Here is a 12933-nt window from a genome sequence, read left to right on the forward strand (position 1 = left end):
CAGGTGCAGTAAATAGATAAACTAGCAACAAAACCTACAACAGCAAACAGCCCAGACAAATGATCTACAACATCCATAATACATTCCTTCTATGTCTGTGACTTGTTAGAAACCTGGAAGACAAGCCCGTCCTGACTTGGTCCCCTCATCCATAATACGGTCTGATAAGAGAACCTATACCAGTTGCAGTGTTTTCTCTTGAAAGTTCAAAATACAGGATTGATAAAAGCAAAGTGTGCATTTTTAAAGGCACATGAGGGAGAGATTTAAATCACCTGAGATAGTCTGTATTTATTCATTCCAAAGAGGTACAAAGGCTTTGTCTGAGTAGCATTAAAGAGTAAAGGTTCAAAAGGAATATGTGAGAGTCCCCAGGAGACTGGAAACATAAGAATGCATTAAAATGAGATGGAGAATGTGTCCCAAAATAGCCAAATAATGACTATTCGTGGCTACTATCTTGTTAGCATCGATTGTGGAATATTTGAGGGCCTGGGAGAATCAATGTATATGGTAAACAATCGCGTCCTAAACCGAAATGTCAGAGATACGATACAGAATAATGAATATAAAATCTAGACAAAACTAATGACTAAACAAGATAAACAAATTAAAACAGATAAGCCACGAAGGGTGAGTGCCTAACGATTCAGTTAGGCATAATCCTAGTGAAACTCTGTCCATTTGAACAACCCTGGCTGCATGCCCTCAAGTCATGATGACAGCCCTGGCCTTCTTTAGCTTCTACAATACAAAATCTAGGCTGTGGATCCTGACATGCAGGAGCAGGTATTTAGATAGGAAATAATCACTGAAAGAACACCATTTCCAGGCTTCACAAGTTCAGTCATTCATTCATCATTCCCAGAGACAAAAGGTCATATCTTCCTCTTACTTTGCACATAATATAGGAGTCTTGGGGTCAGAGACAGTGCTCAATAATAATTTCCAAAGAGTTTTATTTTCCTTTTTTTCCATTTTCTTTAATTTTTAAAATATGCCAAAAGTCCTAAATGATCTCTCTTCTAGTTTGCTTCTATTTTGTGCACCTCCTGTTTTTTGGTTTTTTTGTTTGTTTGTTTGTTTTTTCTATTTTGAATTGATTCGGGAACGTCTTCTTATGGCTAATTCAGTCAGCAGAGGTGGGATGCTGATGGATCTGGAGTCAACATTGTTCTGAAAGAAAAAAAGGCCCGCGTGCTGTAGGATACCCTTCATCACTGAGAAAATGCTGCTTCCAGACTCCAATCATTCTGCAAGTCGATGTATCCTAAAAGATTATTATTAGGAAAAACTGGGATTTTGTTACAATCTGATTGCTACTCTGTCTCTTTTTTGCCCAAAGGGTCTTTTATTGCTTTGTGTCCTTAAAGTACACACTTTCCTTCCTACCACAAACATACCTTCATTTTCATATCTAGCCCATTAAGATTTCTTTCTTCTGTTCCTTTGAAAAATGACCTGTAGTGGGTTTCATAGTTTTGTTTTTTGTTTTAGTTTTTGTTATAATGGAAAAGATCTCTTATTAATTGAAAGTACATGGATAACAAATGTTGGCTGAGAATATTTCCTTTCTAGAAATACTTTTCTTAAATAGGAATCTCCCTCTTACTATTGAAAAAATAAAAAGAGTTCCTATCTAATGGTAGGAATTTCAGACACAACACACAATAGCAGACAAGTGACAGGAATTTCTTTTAATCAGAACTTCTTATCTGAACACCATGTGAGGGAACATCCATTCTGCCTTAAATAAAGCTTGACCAAATTGTTTTTTTTTTTTTTTAAGGGGTTGGGATGGGGTGGGGAGGGTACTAAAGATTGAACTCAAGGGCACTTGACCACTGAGCCAGATCCCTGGCCCTATTTTTTATTTTGTCTAGATACAGGGTCTCACTGAGTTGCTTAGCAACCGCTTTTGCTGAGGTTGGCTTTGAACTCGCAATCCTCCTGCCTCAACCTTAGGGCTGCTGGGATTACAGGCATGCACCACCATGCCTGGCTGAGCTGAAATTTGGTGAACATTCTTTTTTTAATTAAAGGGGGTTAGGTGCAAACCACATTTTTATACAAGGGCACTGAGAGAAGGGAACTTCAAATTATAAAATGTGGACAGTAAATCCAATGTACTATTATAATATTTATAATATTTTGATTCATTATTTTTTGTAGAAAATATAAAAGCAAATTTGTTTTTTAAATCTATCAATCTCAATGATGATATTATCCCTAATTGCTAGAGAGATACCTATGTTACTATCTTGTTTTTTTATATGCCACTACTAGGTACCAACCCAATAATGAGGGTCATTCAATTAGAAACTATGGTGGGAAATTTGTACCTGACTTTAACTGAAATGATCAATGACATTAAGGTAGGTCTAGAAGGCATTAATGTCACATTCAACCCACTGGCCATTGCTGGGTGATAGAATTACTATACATTGCCTTATTGCAGACAAAGATAGAGTCTGTGCAATCACTAATAAATTCTGTGGTACTTGAATTAATACTTTGTGTCAAATGGAAAGGTCAGTAAAAAACCTTAAGGACAAAGACACCTGAATTTCTGGGGTAGACCCTAATGGTTTATGATCTCTGTTTAGATGATTAAGAACAAGAACTTTGTGACATTGATGATTTCAAATACTACAGGTCTACACTATGTTGCACTTTGGAATCCTGTAGGTAGTCAACTTAATTAAATACTCTTTGAGATAAATAAAACAGATTTGGTCCCTGCATCTGTTGGTCAGATTAATCAAAGTGGTTGATGGAGCTGCTTACTCATGGCAAATTTTTGAGAAGCCAAGGTGATGTGAAAACTATGGATATATGTTTTTGAGAATGATTCTCCATGTATCGCTTGTATTTTTGAATGTGTTATTAGCAAAAACACCAATTGTCTTTGTCCTGTGTTTTTTCAAAGACATTTGTGTAAATTGTCTTTGTATTTGCCTTGGAATAAGTGTCTCCTTCCAGAAAAGTTAGGTTTTTTTTTACTGCATTGAAAATATAGAGTGTCTCTCTCTGTGGCAAAGGACAGACAAGGCTTTCTGCCTAGTATTAATAAAGATGTCTCCCTTTGGGGCTCATGATATACTTACTTAATGTCCTTATGTAAAACCTTTGGTTTCCCTAAGCTAACAACCCATTATGTGTGTAGGAATCACTGGGTCCTCTCTGAATATGGGCACTGGGGCTTAGGCATGCAGCATAAGAAATACTGATATTTTTAGTATTGCTATTATTATAAATAATATTCTCTTGTCTCTAAGTCAGGAGGGTCATGGCTTCTGCCAGTATCTGTAAAGCTATGAAAGGCTCCTTGATAGCATGTAAATACAGTAAAATCACATTCCTTTCACAGTTTTTTGATAGCCCCTGATGAAATGATACAGGTTTATCTTATTTAACAAACCACAATCACATAAAGGATAAATTACTATTATTTCTTATCCGTTGTGGCTTCTATACCTGTTATTAAGAAATAGTCAATCTGATCATCCCTAATTGTGTGGATGAGAAAAATTGAGGCTAAGTTTTGTTTATTTTAAATAGTATAGCTATTTAATGGCAGAATTTGAGCAAGTATTTGCTTTCCTGATTTTCAGTTGCTGTTCTTCCTCTTCCTAGTATATTCTACATCCTATAATAAAAAGAAAGCTCCAAAGTATACTAAAGTCTCAAGTAAATATCAGATTGATGAGGTTTTTTTTAATGAATAAACTATGAAAATATTCAAAGAAGAGTGCCTATTTCTTTTTTTTTATTGTTGGTCGTTCAAAACATTACATAGTTCTTAATATATCATATTTCACAGTTTGATTCAAGTGGGTTATGAACTCCCATTTTTACCCCGTATACAGATTGCTGTATCACATCAGTTACACTTCCATTGATTTACATACTGCCATTCTAGTGTCTGATGTATTCTGCTGTCTATCCTATTCTCTACTATCCCCCTTCCCCTCCCCTCCCCTCCCCTCCCCTCCCCTTTTCTCTCTCTACCCCCTCTACTGTAAATCATTTCTTCCACTTGTATTATTCTTCTCTTTCCCCTCCTTTCCTCTTATATGTAATTTTGTATAACCCTGAGGCTCACCTTCCATTTCCATGCGATTTCCCTTCTCACTCCCTTTCCCTCCCACCTCTCATCCCTGTTTAATGTTAATCTTCTTCTCAAGCTCTTCGTCCCTACCCTGTCCTTGGTTGAGTGCCTATTTCTGATGAAGGATAGTGGGTTCACTTACAGCCCAGGCTGGCACAGGCTTTGAGCTGGATCTACCACTGATTTTCAAATCATAGAAGGAAACACTTTTGACAAGGCACATTTTCCTCCTGGCTAGCTACAGCAGAATTTGCAAATGTTCTGAAGTATTTTTTTTTTTTTTTTGGATCTTAAATATGTCATGTGCATGGACAACAGGAATTAGCACTTTCTGCATTCATCCAAAATACACGATTAGTTTCAGCCATCCTTTACACTCTTGGGGAAATCTTCCTTAAAGTGACAATAATTTAACCTCATTTCTTATTTTCTTTTGAGCCTCTACCCTCTTATCTCTGAAAGCCAATAGCTTATTTTATGTTTTCTCCTCTTGGTGACTGTATTCCTCAGAATAGGATATGTTCTGAACTGTGTAACAAACAACCTCCAAATCTCAGAGGTGGAAAATGCATTTTATTTCTTGCTCATGCTACATTCTTACTGCAAATCTTCTGGAGATTTTGTCTTGCTTTATTCTCATTCTAGAACTCAGGTTGACTGAACTCACACCTTGGATACTCTGTATTGATCATCATGGCATCTGTTCTTGCTACATTTCTCTTTTATCAACTTTGCTGGCATTCCCATTTTTACCTGCCAAAGCAGGGACTATGGTCACACTCAAGAGAAAATGGGTGTCAGGTGGCCAGGAAGGAAGAAGCAGCAGAACTCCATGGTGTGCAGTTCAATGGGATCCACAGTTATATTGACCTTGACCAAAATTTTTGCTTCGAGTTGGCTGAATAGTACCTCTCATCTCACCCAAGTTCCTCCATTTGGGTTATTTTCATTACTTATGTAATGAGTTTTCTACCCTCCAAAATGTTTCAGTGTATTATAAGGGAAATTACTGCATGTTATTATGCAAGAGTAGTTTGGTTGGAGATTTTTTAAGTGAAGTTAGAGGTGGAAAGATAGACGGAAGAAAGGGATGAATGGACAAGAAGAAACAGAGAAGAAAGGAAATTTAAAAAGAAACAAAATGAAAAGAAGAAAAAGGAAAGAAAGACAAAAGTGTCTGGAAGGAGAAAATACTGAAAAGAAGGAAAGCCAGTGGGAAATGAATACTGAGAGCAAAACTTGCACATTTCAACATGCTTAGAACTCCCAGGGAAAAAAAGGTATGAAAACCTATAAGACATTATTTAAATCTTATGATGTTGTGCCCCAGGGCTGAAACCAAGTCCTGGGCTCATCATCTCTGGTTCCCTGCTGACTTAAAGAGAAAAAAAAATATTTTTTAAAGTGGCAATAGAACAAAAGTTCTGAATCTCAAAGCAACTAATGAAAACACACACACAAACTCTTCAGATACCTCCCCTTCCCTAGGGCTCACTTTTTCTTAGGAAAAAAAAAAAAAAAAAAAAAACTGTGAGAACCCAGCTGAGATCTGAATTTTTTTTTTTCCCCACCACAACAGAAAAAGAAGTAGAACATCGCTGGCCCCAAACTTCAAATATGGAAAGACCAAAATGACACTTCAATAGGAGGAAGACTTCTTGAATAAATTCTTTGGTGGCAAGATTTTCTTCCTTATTCATCTCCTTATCTCTTTGATGATTTTTTTTTCTTTAGGTGTATGTATGTGGGGAGGGTTGAATTCATGATATACTGGAATCTGTTCATACCTATTCCTGCCAGCCAAATTAGCCCAGATAGGGATATATTGCATTATATAAATAACAATACCCATGCAAATTGAGTTGGACTCTTTGTTTATTTGTTTTCTAGGGAGTTTGTTGCTAAACAAACTTCAGATTGGCTAACAGAATTCCCAGCTCACCTCCAAGAAAGAGTGGATTAGAAGATAAAAAGAAAGGAGAAAAGAACATGGGAAGAGAGCCGGAAATATCTAGGAAAGATAAGAAAAATTGAGCTGGCCTATCAAAAGTCTTCTTTTTTATAAGTAGCAGGTTTTTGTTCTGTTTTGTTTTTCAGTACTTTTAACCATTGATTGTCAAATGTAAGTTAAAAAAAACAAAACAAACAAAAAAAAACTACCCTTGTCCCTTTCTGGGAGTAGCCCTAGTCCCCCACTGACCACAGAGAGCTTAAAACAGGCAGTAGAGTCTCCATCTGGAGACAGGCCCCTAGTCTCACTGAGCTTTCAAAGCATTAATTCTCTCAATCTGATTTAGGAACATTGGCCTACACATTCAGGAATGTTCATAAACCCATCACAAAAGCTTCTGTTCTTTAAGGATTTGATCTTTGAATTTAAAATGCAAAATTTCTGACTCATTAACACTTTAAACATTTACATCTAAGTTTGAATAAGCAGCTAATGCTTTCATAGATAAGGAAAAAAGATAACAGAAAGATCTGAATGCCAAATTTGCTCATTTTAATTTTTTTCACTGGGTCATTCAGATGACCTCAGCATACAAATACCAAAAGATAATGAAAAAGGAAAAAAAAAATAAAAATAAGCACACAAAAATAAGTTGGTTTTAGTATAAAAATTAAATAGTAAAATAGAAAGAACAAATTGTAGGTTGCTGTTTTGTTTTGTTTTCTCTTTAAACAGGCACACTTGAAGAACTACAGAGCTGTCTCCAAGATATGTGTATTTCCCCAAATCTCTCCATAGTTGGATTCATTGCAGCTTCAATGTGCAGGTAAGATATCTCCCCAAATAGAAATTCAATACCAGAGGTAATATGCCTGAAAATTTCTTCAGGAAGAACCCCAGTCTCCAAGGATGTCAGATGACTTTGATAGTTCTCCAATGTGAAAGTTGTCTCCCTACATTGGAGAGTAAGAAACAGGTACCCCAGGGCCTGGATCCTGACTGGTCCTTGTGGTGCCAGCTTGAGAGAGGTACACAAAGGAGACCTTAGACATTGTAGCTGCACATAAAAGGATCAGCTCCTATTGCCATGTATTCAAATGATATAAAACCTCTAAGGAGAGTTGCTCTCTGATTTCTAGAGTTTCTCTCTTCCTTCCAAAATGAGCCTACTCCACATCTCATTTGTAATGCTAGTGCTTTGGACCATCACAGAATGGGAACTCAGAAAAGCTGGTGTGTGACTCCCAGAATGCCTGGGGTTAGCACCACAGCCATTCTATTGCAGTGCCTTGGAATTATATGAAGAGACCTTTAACGTTTCATTCCCTTGCCTCCAGGCTAGGCAGGTGAGCACTGAACCCAAACAAACAGAAAAGGAGAAATTTCATCTCTTTCCCTGATCACCCTTATCAATGTTTAATAATATCCAAATACACTTTCACATTTCCTTTCCTGCTTTCTCCTTATTGCTGGGCTCATGTTTTCTTCCTTCCTTCCTTCCTTCCTTCCTTCCTTCCTTCCTTTCTTTCTTTCTTTCTAAATTTTTTTTGCAGTTGTTTGGGATGTGCAGGAACCAGAGTACTCCTAATGCACATGGTGTGTGTGTATTTCTAATGAGTGTATCTGGAGGAGGGAATCCACACACATTCTAGCATTGTACTGGACCCATGCAAGAACTTTGTTAGTTACCCTTGAAGTAAAAATTGAACCTGAACCTTTGCTCCTCACTGGTTGCTCCATTCATTTTGATAGTTTTTAAGCTCATTTTGAGCTGTGCTGAAATTCTCTATAACCGTCCCCCATCCTGTCCAGGCTCTTTCTGCATCCACTGAGGTATATACACACAAGTATCACATCTGTCGGTCTAAACCATTCTTAACATCCTTTTCAATCCCCACTTCCTAATGAAATCTCATTCCCAGGCATTCTGTGTTCCTCTGAACCCTTCTGGAATACATTCTCCGCATAGGATTCATTGAGCACCCATATTATGCTTTGAGCTAAAATTTGATGCTGTCTCCACTAGGTCTTACTTTCTCATTTATATTATGGGAAATTTAGTAATCCACACCATAGTTTATTTGTCACTGTACCCTCCACAGTGCCTAACTTACACCCATGCTTGTGGAAGGCCCCTAATGAGTATTTGTTGGAAGAATGAAGGAAAGAATCAATTCATCACTTGTGTAATCAGGTCTTTAACTGAGTGGCAGTGGGTTACTATTTCAAAGATATAATAATTGTCTTTCACACAATCTTTTGTGGAGAGAATATACAATCTCCATGTGATTAGGGAAGCCTTTCTCCCACTTGATTACCTATTTTAAGTAAAATTTACATCACTTTTTGAGGTTTACTGCTTAGAATAGATCAAATTCAATTGGTTCCTTGATTTACACATCTATTAGGTCCTTGTCCTGTGATGGATTTTATGTATATAAAGAAAAAAGCCAAGGTCTTTGCCCTCAAAGAACCCATGTTGTAATGTGGAAAATAGAAAAAAAAATATATTGCAGTGTTACAGAGGATTTTTTTTTATTTTTTTGCATTTTAAACATGCTGTTGGACACCAGAAAAGGGACACTCTTCAAGGCTATGCCTTAGAATGGAAAAGTGACAACACATTAACTATTTATTTTATATCTTTTCCCTCTTGAATATTAGTGATACCTTGGAAATAACAATCAGTCTAACCCCCTGTGTTCTCTCTCTCTCTCTCTCTCTCTCTCTCTTTGTATGTGCGTGTGTGTGTTTATAGTATGTTTGTCTATATATACAGTATAAAAGTACATTATTTGAGGAAGCAAAAAAGTTTTAGTTGATGGCTATTTACTTTTTACAAATTTTCAGTCCATTGTGCAAAATAATAGAAGTGGAAATACCTTGAAAATTCATTCAGTCCCCTTCCTTGGTCTTTTTTTTCCCCCTAACCATTGAAAGGTATCAACAAATACAATTTAAAAGCCATGATCACACAAAACTTAGAATAGACATTAAATTATGAAAACCAAGTAGTTGAAGTTATAGCATATTCATGCAATCCTGAACTACATAAAGTGGGAAATAAAATACCCCATTTTGTGCATTATAATACTATAATAATGGGGCTAGGGTTGTGGCTCAAAGGTAGAGGTTCTTGTCTAGTATATGTGAGGCATTGGGTTCAATTCTCAACACCGCATACAAATAAAAAATAAATAGATAGATACATAAATAAATAAATAAAAGTTCATCAACAGCTAAAAATATATTTAAAAACTATAGTAAACTTAGAAATTAGTAAAATATGTGAATGAAGTCTTTTCATCATTAGAAAATCGAATTTGTTTTCATAATCCTAAGTCATGATACAAAATAGAGAATATTATCTAACCTGAATGAGTTTAGATAGTTACAGATGATAGTACTAAAATGTATCACCAAAGAATATCTCTAAAAGAAAACCCACCTATCCCACCATTATGTACAGCCATACTGGACCATGAAAAACAAAAAATATGGAAAAAAGAAAAAGAAAAAGGAAACCCTTCTAAGCATAAAGAGAATGATGACAAAAACAATATCACTTCCCAAAATAGAGGCATGATATTCATCATAGTTATGACCCAAAACTATATAGACCATATGGCTGACTTAGGAACATTGTCTATGTTTCAGAATGCTCAGAAATGAAGAATTTAATATTATGATAGATAGAAACATTGTCATTTATCCCCCCCCCAATGTTTTTTTTTTTTTCTCATGTTCTGCATGCTGCTATTTTAAGCAAAAATATATTTGATTAGAGTTACAGTGTCTCTGGTCATAGGAACAAACATAATACATGTATTTTTTCTAGGTCTTCTCCTCAGATATCTTCCCTGAGTACCAACAGAAATACTGTCTTTATTTATTTGTTTGTTTATTTATTTATTTTTAAGATTTTGATTCTTCAACCTGACCTACACCAAAGCCTTTCTTTACATTTTTATTTTGAGGAAGGGTCTTGTTAAACTGCTGAGGCTGGCCTTGATCTTGGGATGCTCCAGGCTTAGTCTCCAGAGTTTCTGGAGTTACAGATATGTCCCACCACACAGACCTTCCATGATGTCAATAATTTTGGTTAAGACATTGAGTTATATTGGGTGCATCCACAATTTATAAGGTTTAGAAGAAATGAGAGTAGATTCTGCCCTTTCATTGAAACTATCAAAATAGCTCTATTCATCTGAGGGAGGTGTGAACTTGAGATTTTTCCCATTATGCCTTAATTAATGAATCAAGGGGGAAAAAACATCAGGATGTAAGTCTAAAACTGCAAATTACTAGGAATAACTGCCTGTTTTATATTCTGCTATTTACAAATTGTTTGGGGGAAGAAAACAATAACAACCTTTAAGGAATCTTGGGGGAAAAAAAGAACCAGAGTGACAGAGGGAAACATTGTTCTCTATATTGCAAAGCATCCAAAGGCTCTTGAAGTGAAAGAACCTGGATGGTTTTTTGTTTTCTTTTTTTGTTTGTTTTTGTGTTTTTCCCTTTGGGCCATCTGCAAGTGAACCAGTCTAAATTGGTTTAATCAATCAATAGGAATTTGCAATTCTATGCTAAGTGCAAGGCAAGATAGTAGAACTCTAAAATACAGAGATTCTGTGAAATTGGGGCATCCATGAGACAAGCTTCCACTGCTCTTTTGATCAGTCTCTCAGATACATCATCAGAGCTGAACACCAGATGGGACCCCACTCTCAATACCACTCCTATACTGACTATGAGAGGGGAAATAATTCATCCCTGATCAGTAATTCTAACCTGAAATTTTTAAACTTATAGGGCTAAATGATAAAGACCCACAAATTATTTGTAATATTAATAAAAGAAAGAAATGTTTACAGATAATAAAAAAAGCTGCAAACTTTTACAACTTGTATACTTTCTTTGTTTTGTGTAAAATAACAATTTACTATAGTAATTCTGGTGGGAGTGAGTTGTCTTGTGCCAACCTAACACTTCTTCCAGAGTAGATAAATATGATTAGTCAAAATGTCAAGAAGCACATTGTTACATAAAATTATTTAAAACATGGAGGCCACAGAGGGGGAAAATGTATGTACAGACTAGAAACAAAACTCTAAGGGTATGTGAAAGTCTTCATGCCATTTCCTTCAACTTTCAAATTTAGACACAGATGTAAATTTACACTTTGCATTTGTAGAATACATTCCTAGAATTAGTAAAAGTGATCAATAAAGGCCATTCAGACTCAGGTCACAAAATGCTTAAGTAAAGGTGGTAAATAGCGTTTCCACCCTTCCGTCAGAGAATAAAAGTTGTTTTCACAAATAAATATGCTACATTAACATTAGCCAATTATATTAAGAATTAGAGATGGGCTTTCCTTTTCATCTGAGCACTTTGTTTTGAAACTTGATGTTTCAAGTGACTTGGAGCCAGTTTTCAGGCAGTGTGTGAGTGTAAAACCAGAGACTTTTCTTGAGGGTTTAATAAATTCTATTATTTACTGGATAATCATTTTGTATTAACATAAACAGATTGCTATGAGGCAAATTAAGTATACACACATAGTTCAAATATCAATTCAAAGCCAGGTATGGTGGCGCATCCCTATAATCAAAAAACTAGGGAGGCTGAGACAGTAGGATTTTAAGTTTGAGGCAAGCCTCAGTAACTTTGAGATGTCCTAAGGACTTAGCAAGACCCTGTCTCAAAATAAAACATAAAAAAAGGCTGGAGATATAACTCAGCTATGCTGAATTCAAACCCTTTTCTTCAAAAAGAAGAAAAAAAGTCAATTTAAAGAGGTTAAGTTCAGCCTGTTGCTTGATCCCTGAAAATGCATATTCCTTCTTCTCTGAGTTTAGCCAAAGCAATCGATAGCATGATTTGTGCTTAGCATCTTCACATATTCATTATTTATTTAATTCTCACAACAATCCTAGGAGGTATTAACCATCATTTCTGTTTTAGAGGTATGAAAACTGTTCATAAAAAATGTTGTGCAACTTGGCTGAAGTCACTAGTAATTAATAGTATTGAACTTCAAAGTGGGGTTTCTTTGAATCCCAAAGTCTCTTCTTAGCAAAAGCAATTGAGAAATCAAGAATTATAGCTTAGCCAATTGAAACAAGAATTAGAAGGTTATATACTGTGAAATCTTGAGTTAGATCTGTTGGAAACAGATTTTTAATATTGGATTAAGTTGTGCCTTGGTAGAGAGCTAGCTGATTATCCTTGGATAAATCCTCACTTCCCTATAAAATAAATTCCAAGTAATAAAACATTTCCTTAGAAATTTGATAATCATTGATCAGCCTGCTAGGACACACTTAACTATGAATTGAATGAAATAATTAATTAACATCAGGTAAATCTGAGAATGGAAAACAATACCTATACTAATGTTAACTCCGTTGAAAATAGCAGGAAGACAAGTTTAACCTTGACTTACCCCACCTTTCTCCATGTTGGTCTGAGCTTGCATTCAGATCAAACAAAATTTAAATAGTAATCATGTTCTCAGGTTGAAGGGTCTTGTTGCTTTTGTAAATTAATATAGATTTGATTTTCATTCCTACCCTAGAAATGACCTCCCTCTTTCCCCCCTACACCTTGTTTCGTCCCATTGTTTTAAAAACCATTTACTTCCTGTGATTCTTCATTTACACATTCAGAGAGCTAAAGGTGAACTAATCATGGCAACTTTGGCTTCTTCTTAAGTCATGGAAAGAAACCAAAATATTTCTCACCAAAATGGAAAGGACTGCTGAGTTGAAACAATCAAAATGCAGAGGGAAACTCTCAGCAGTATTCTTTTGTTTAAAAGCAGGAAGGCAAAAATTCTTGCCACTGACCTCCCCATCCTTTACCTGAC

This window comes from Spermophilus citellus (genome assembly GCF_964194105.1).
Source record: "Spermophilus citellus genome assembly, chromosome: 12".
Taxonomy (NCBI): Eukaryota; Metazoa; Chordata; class Mammalia; order Rodentia; family Sciuridae; genus Spermophilus; species Spermophilus citellus.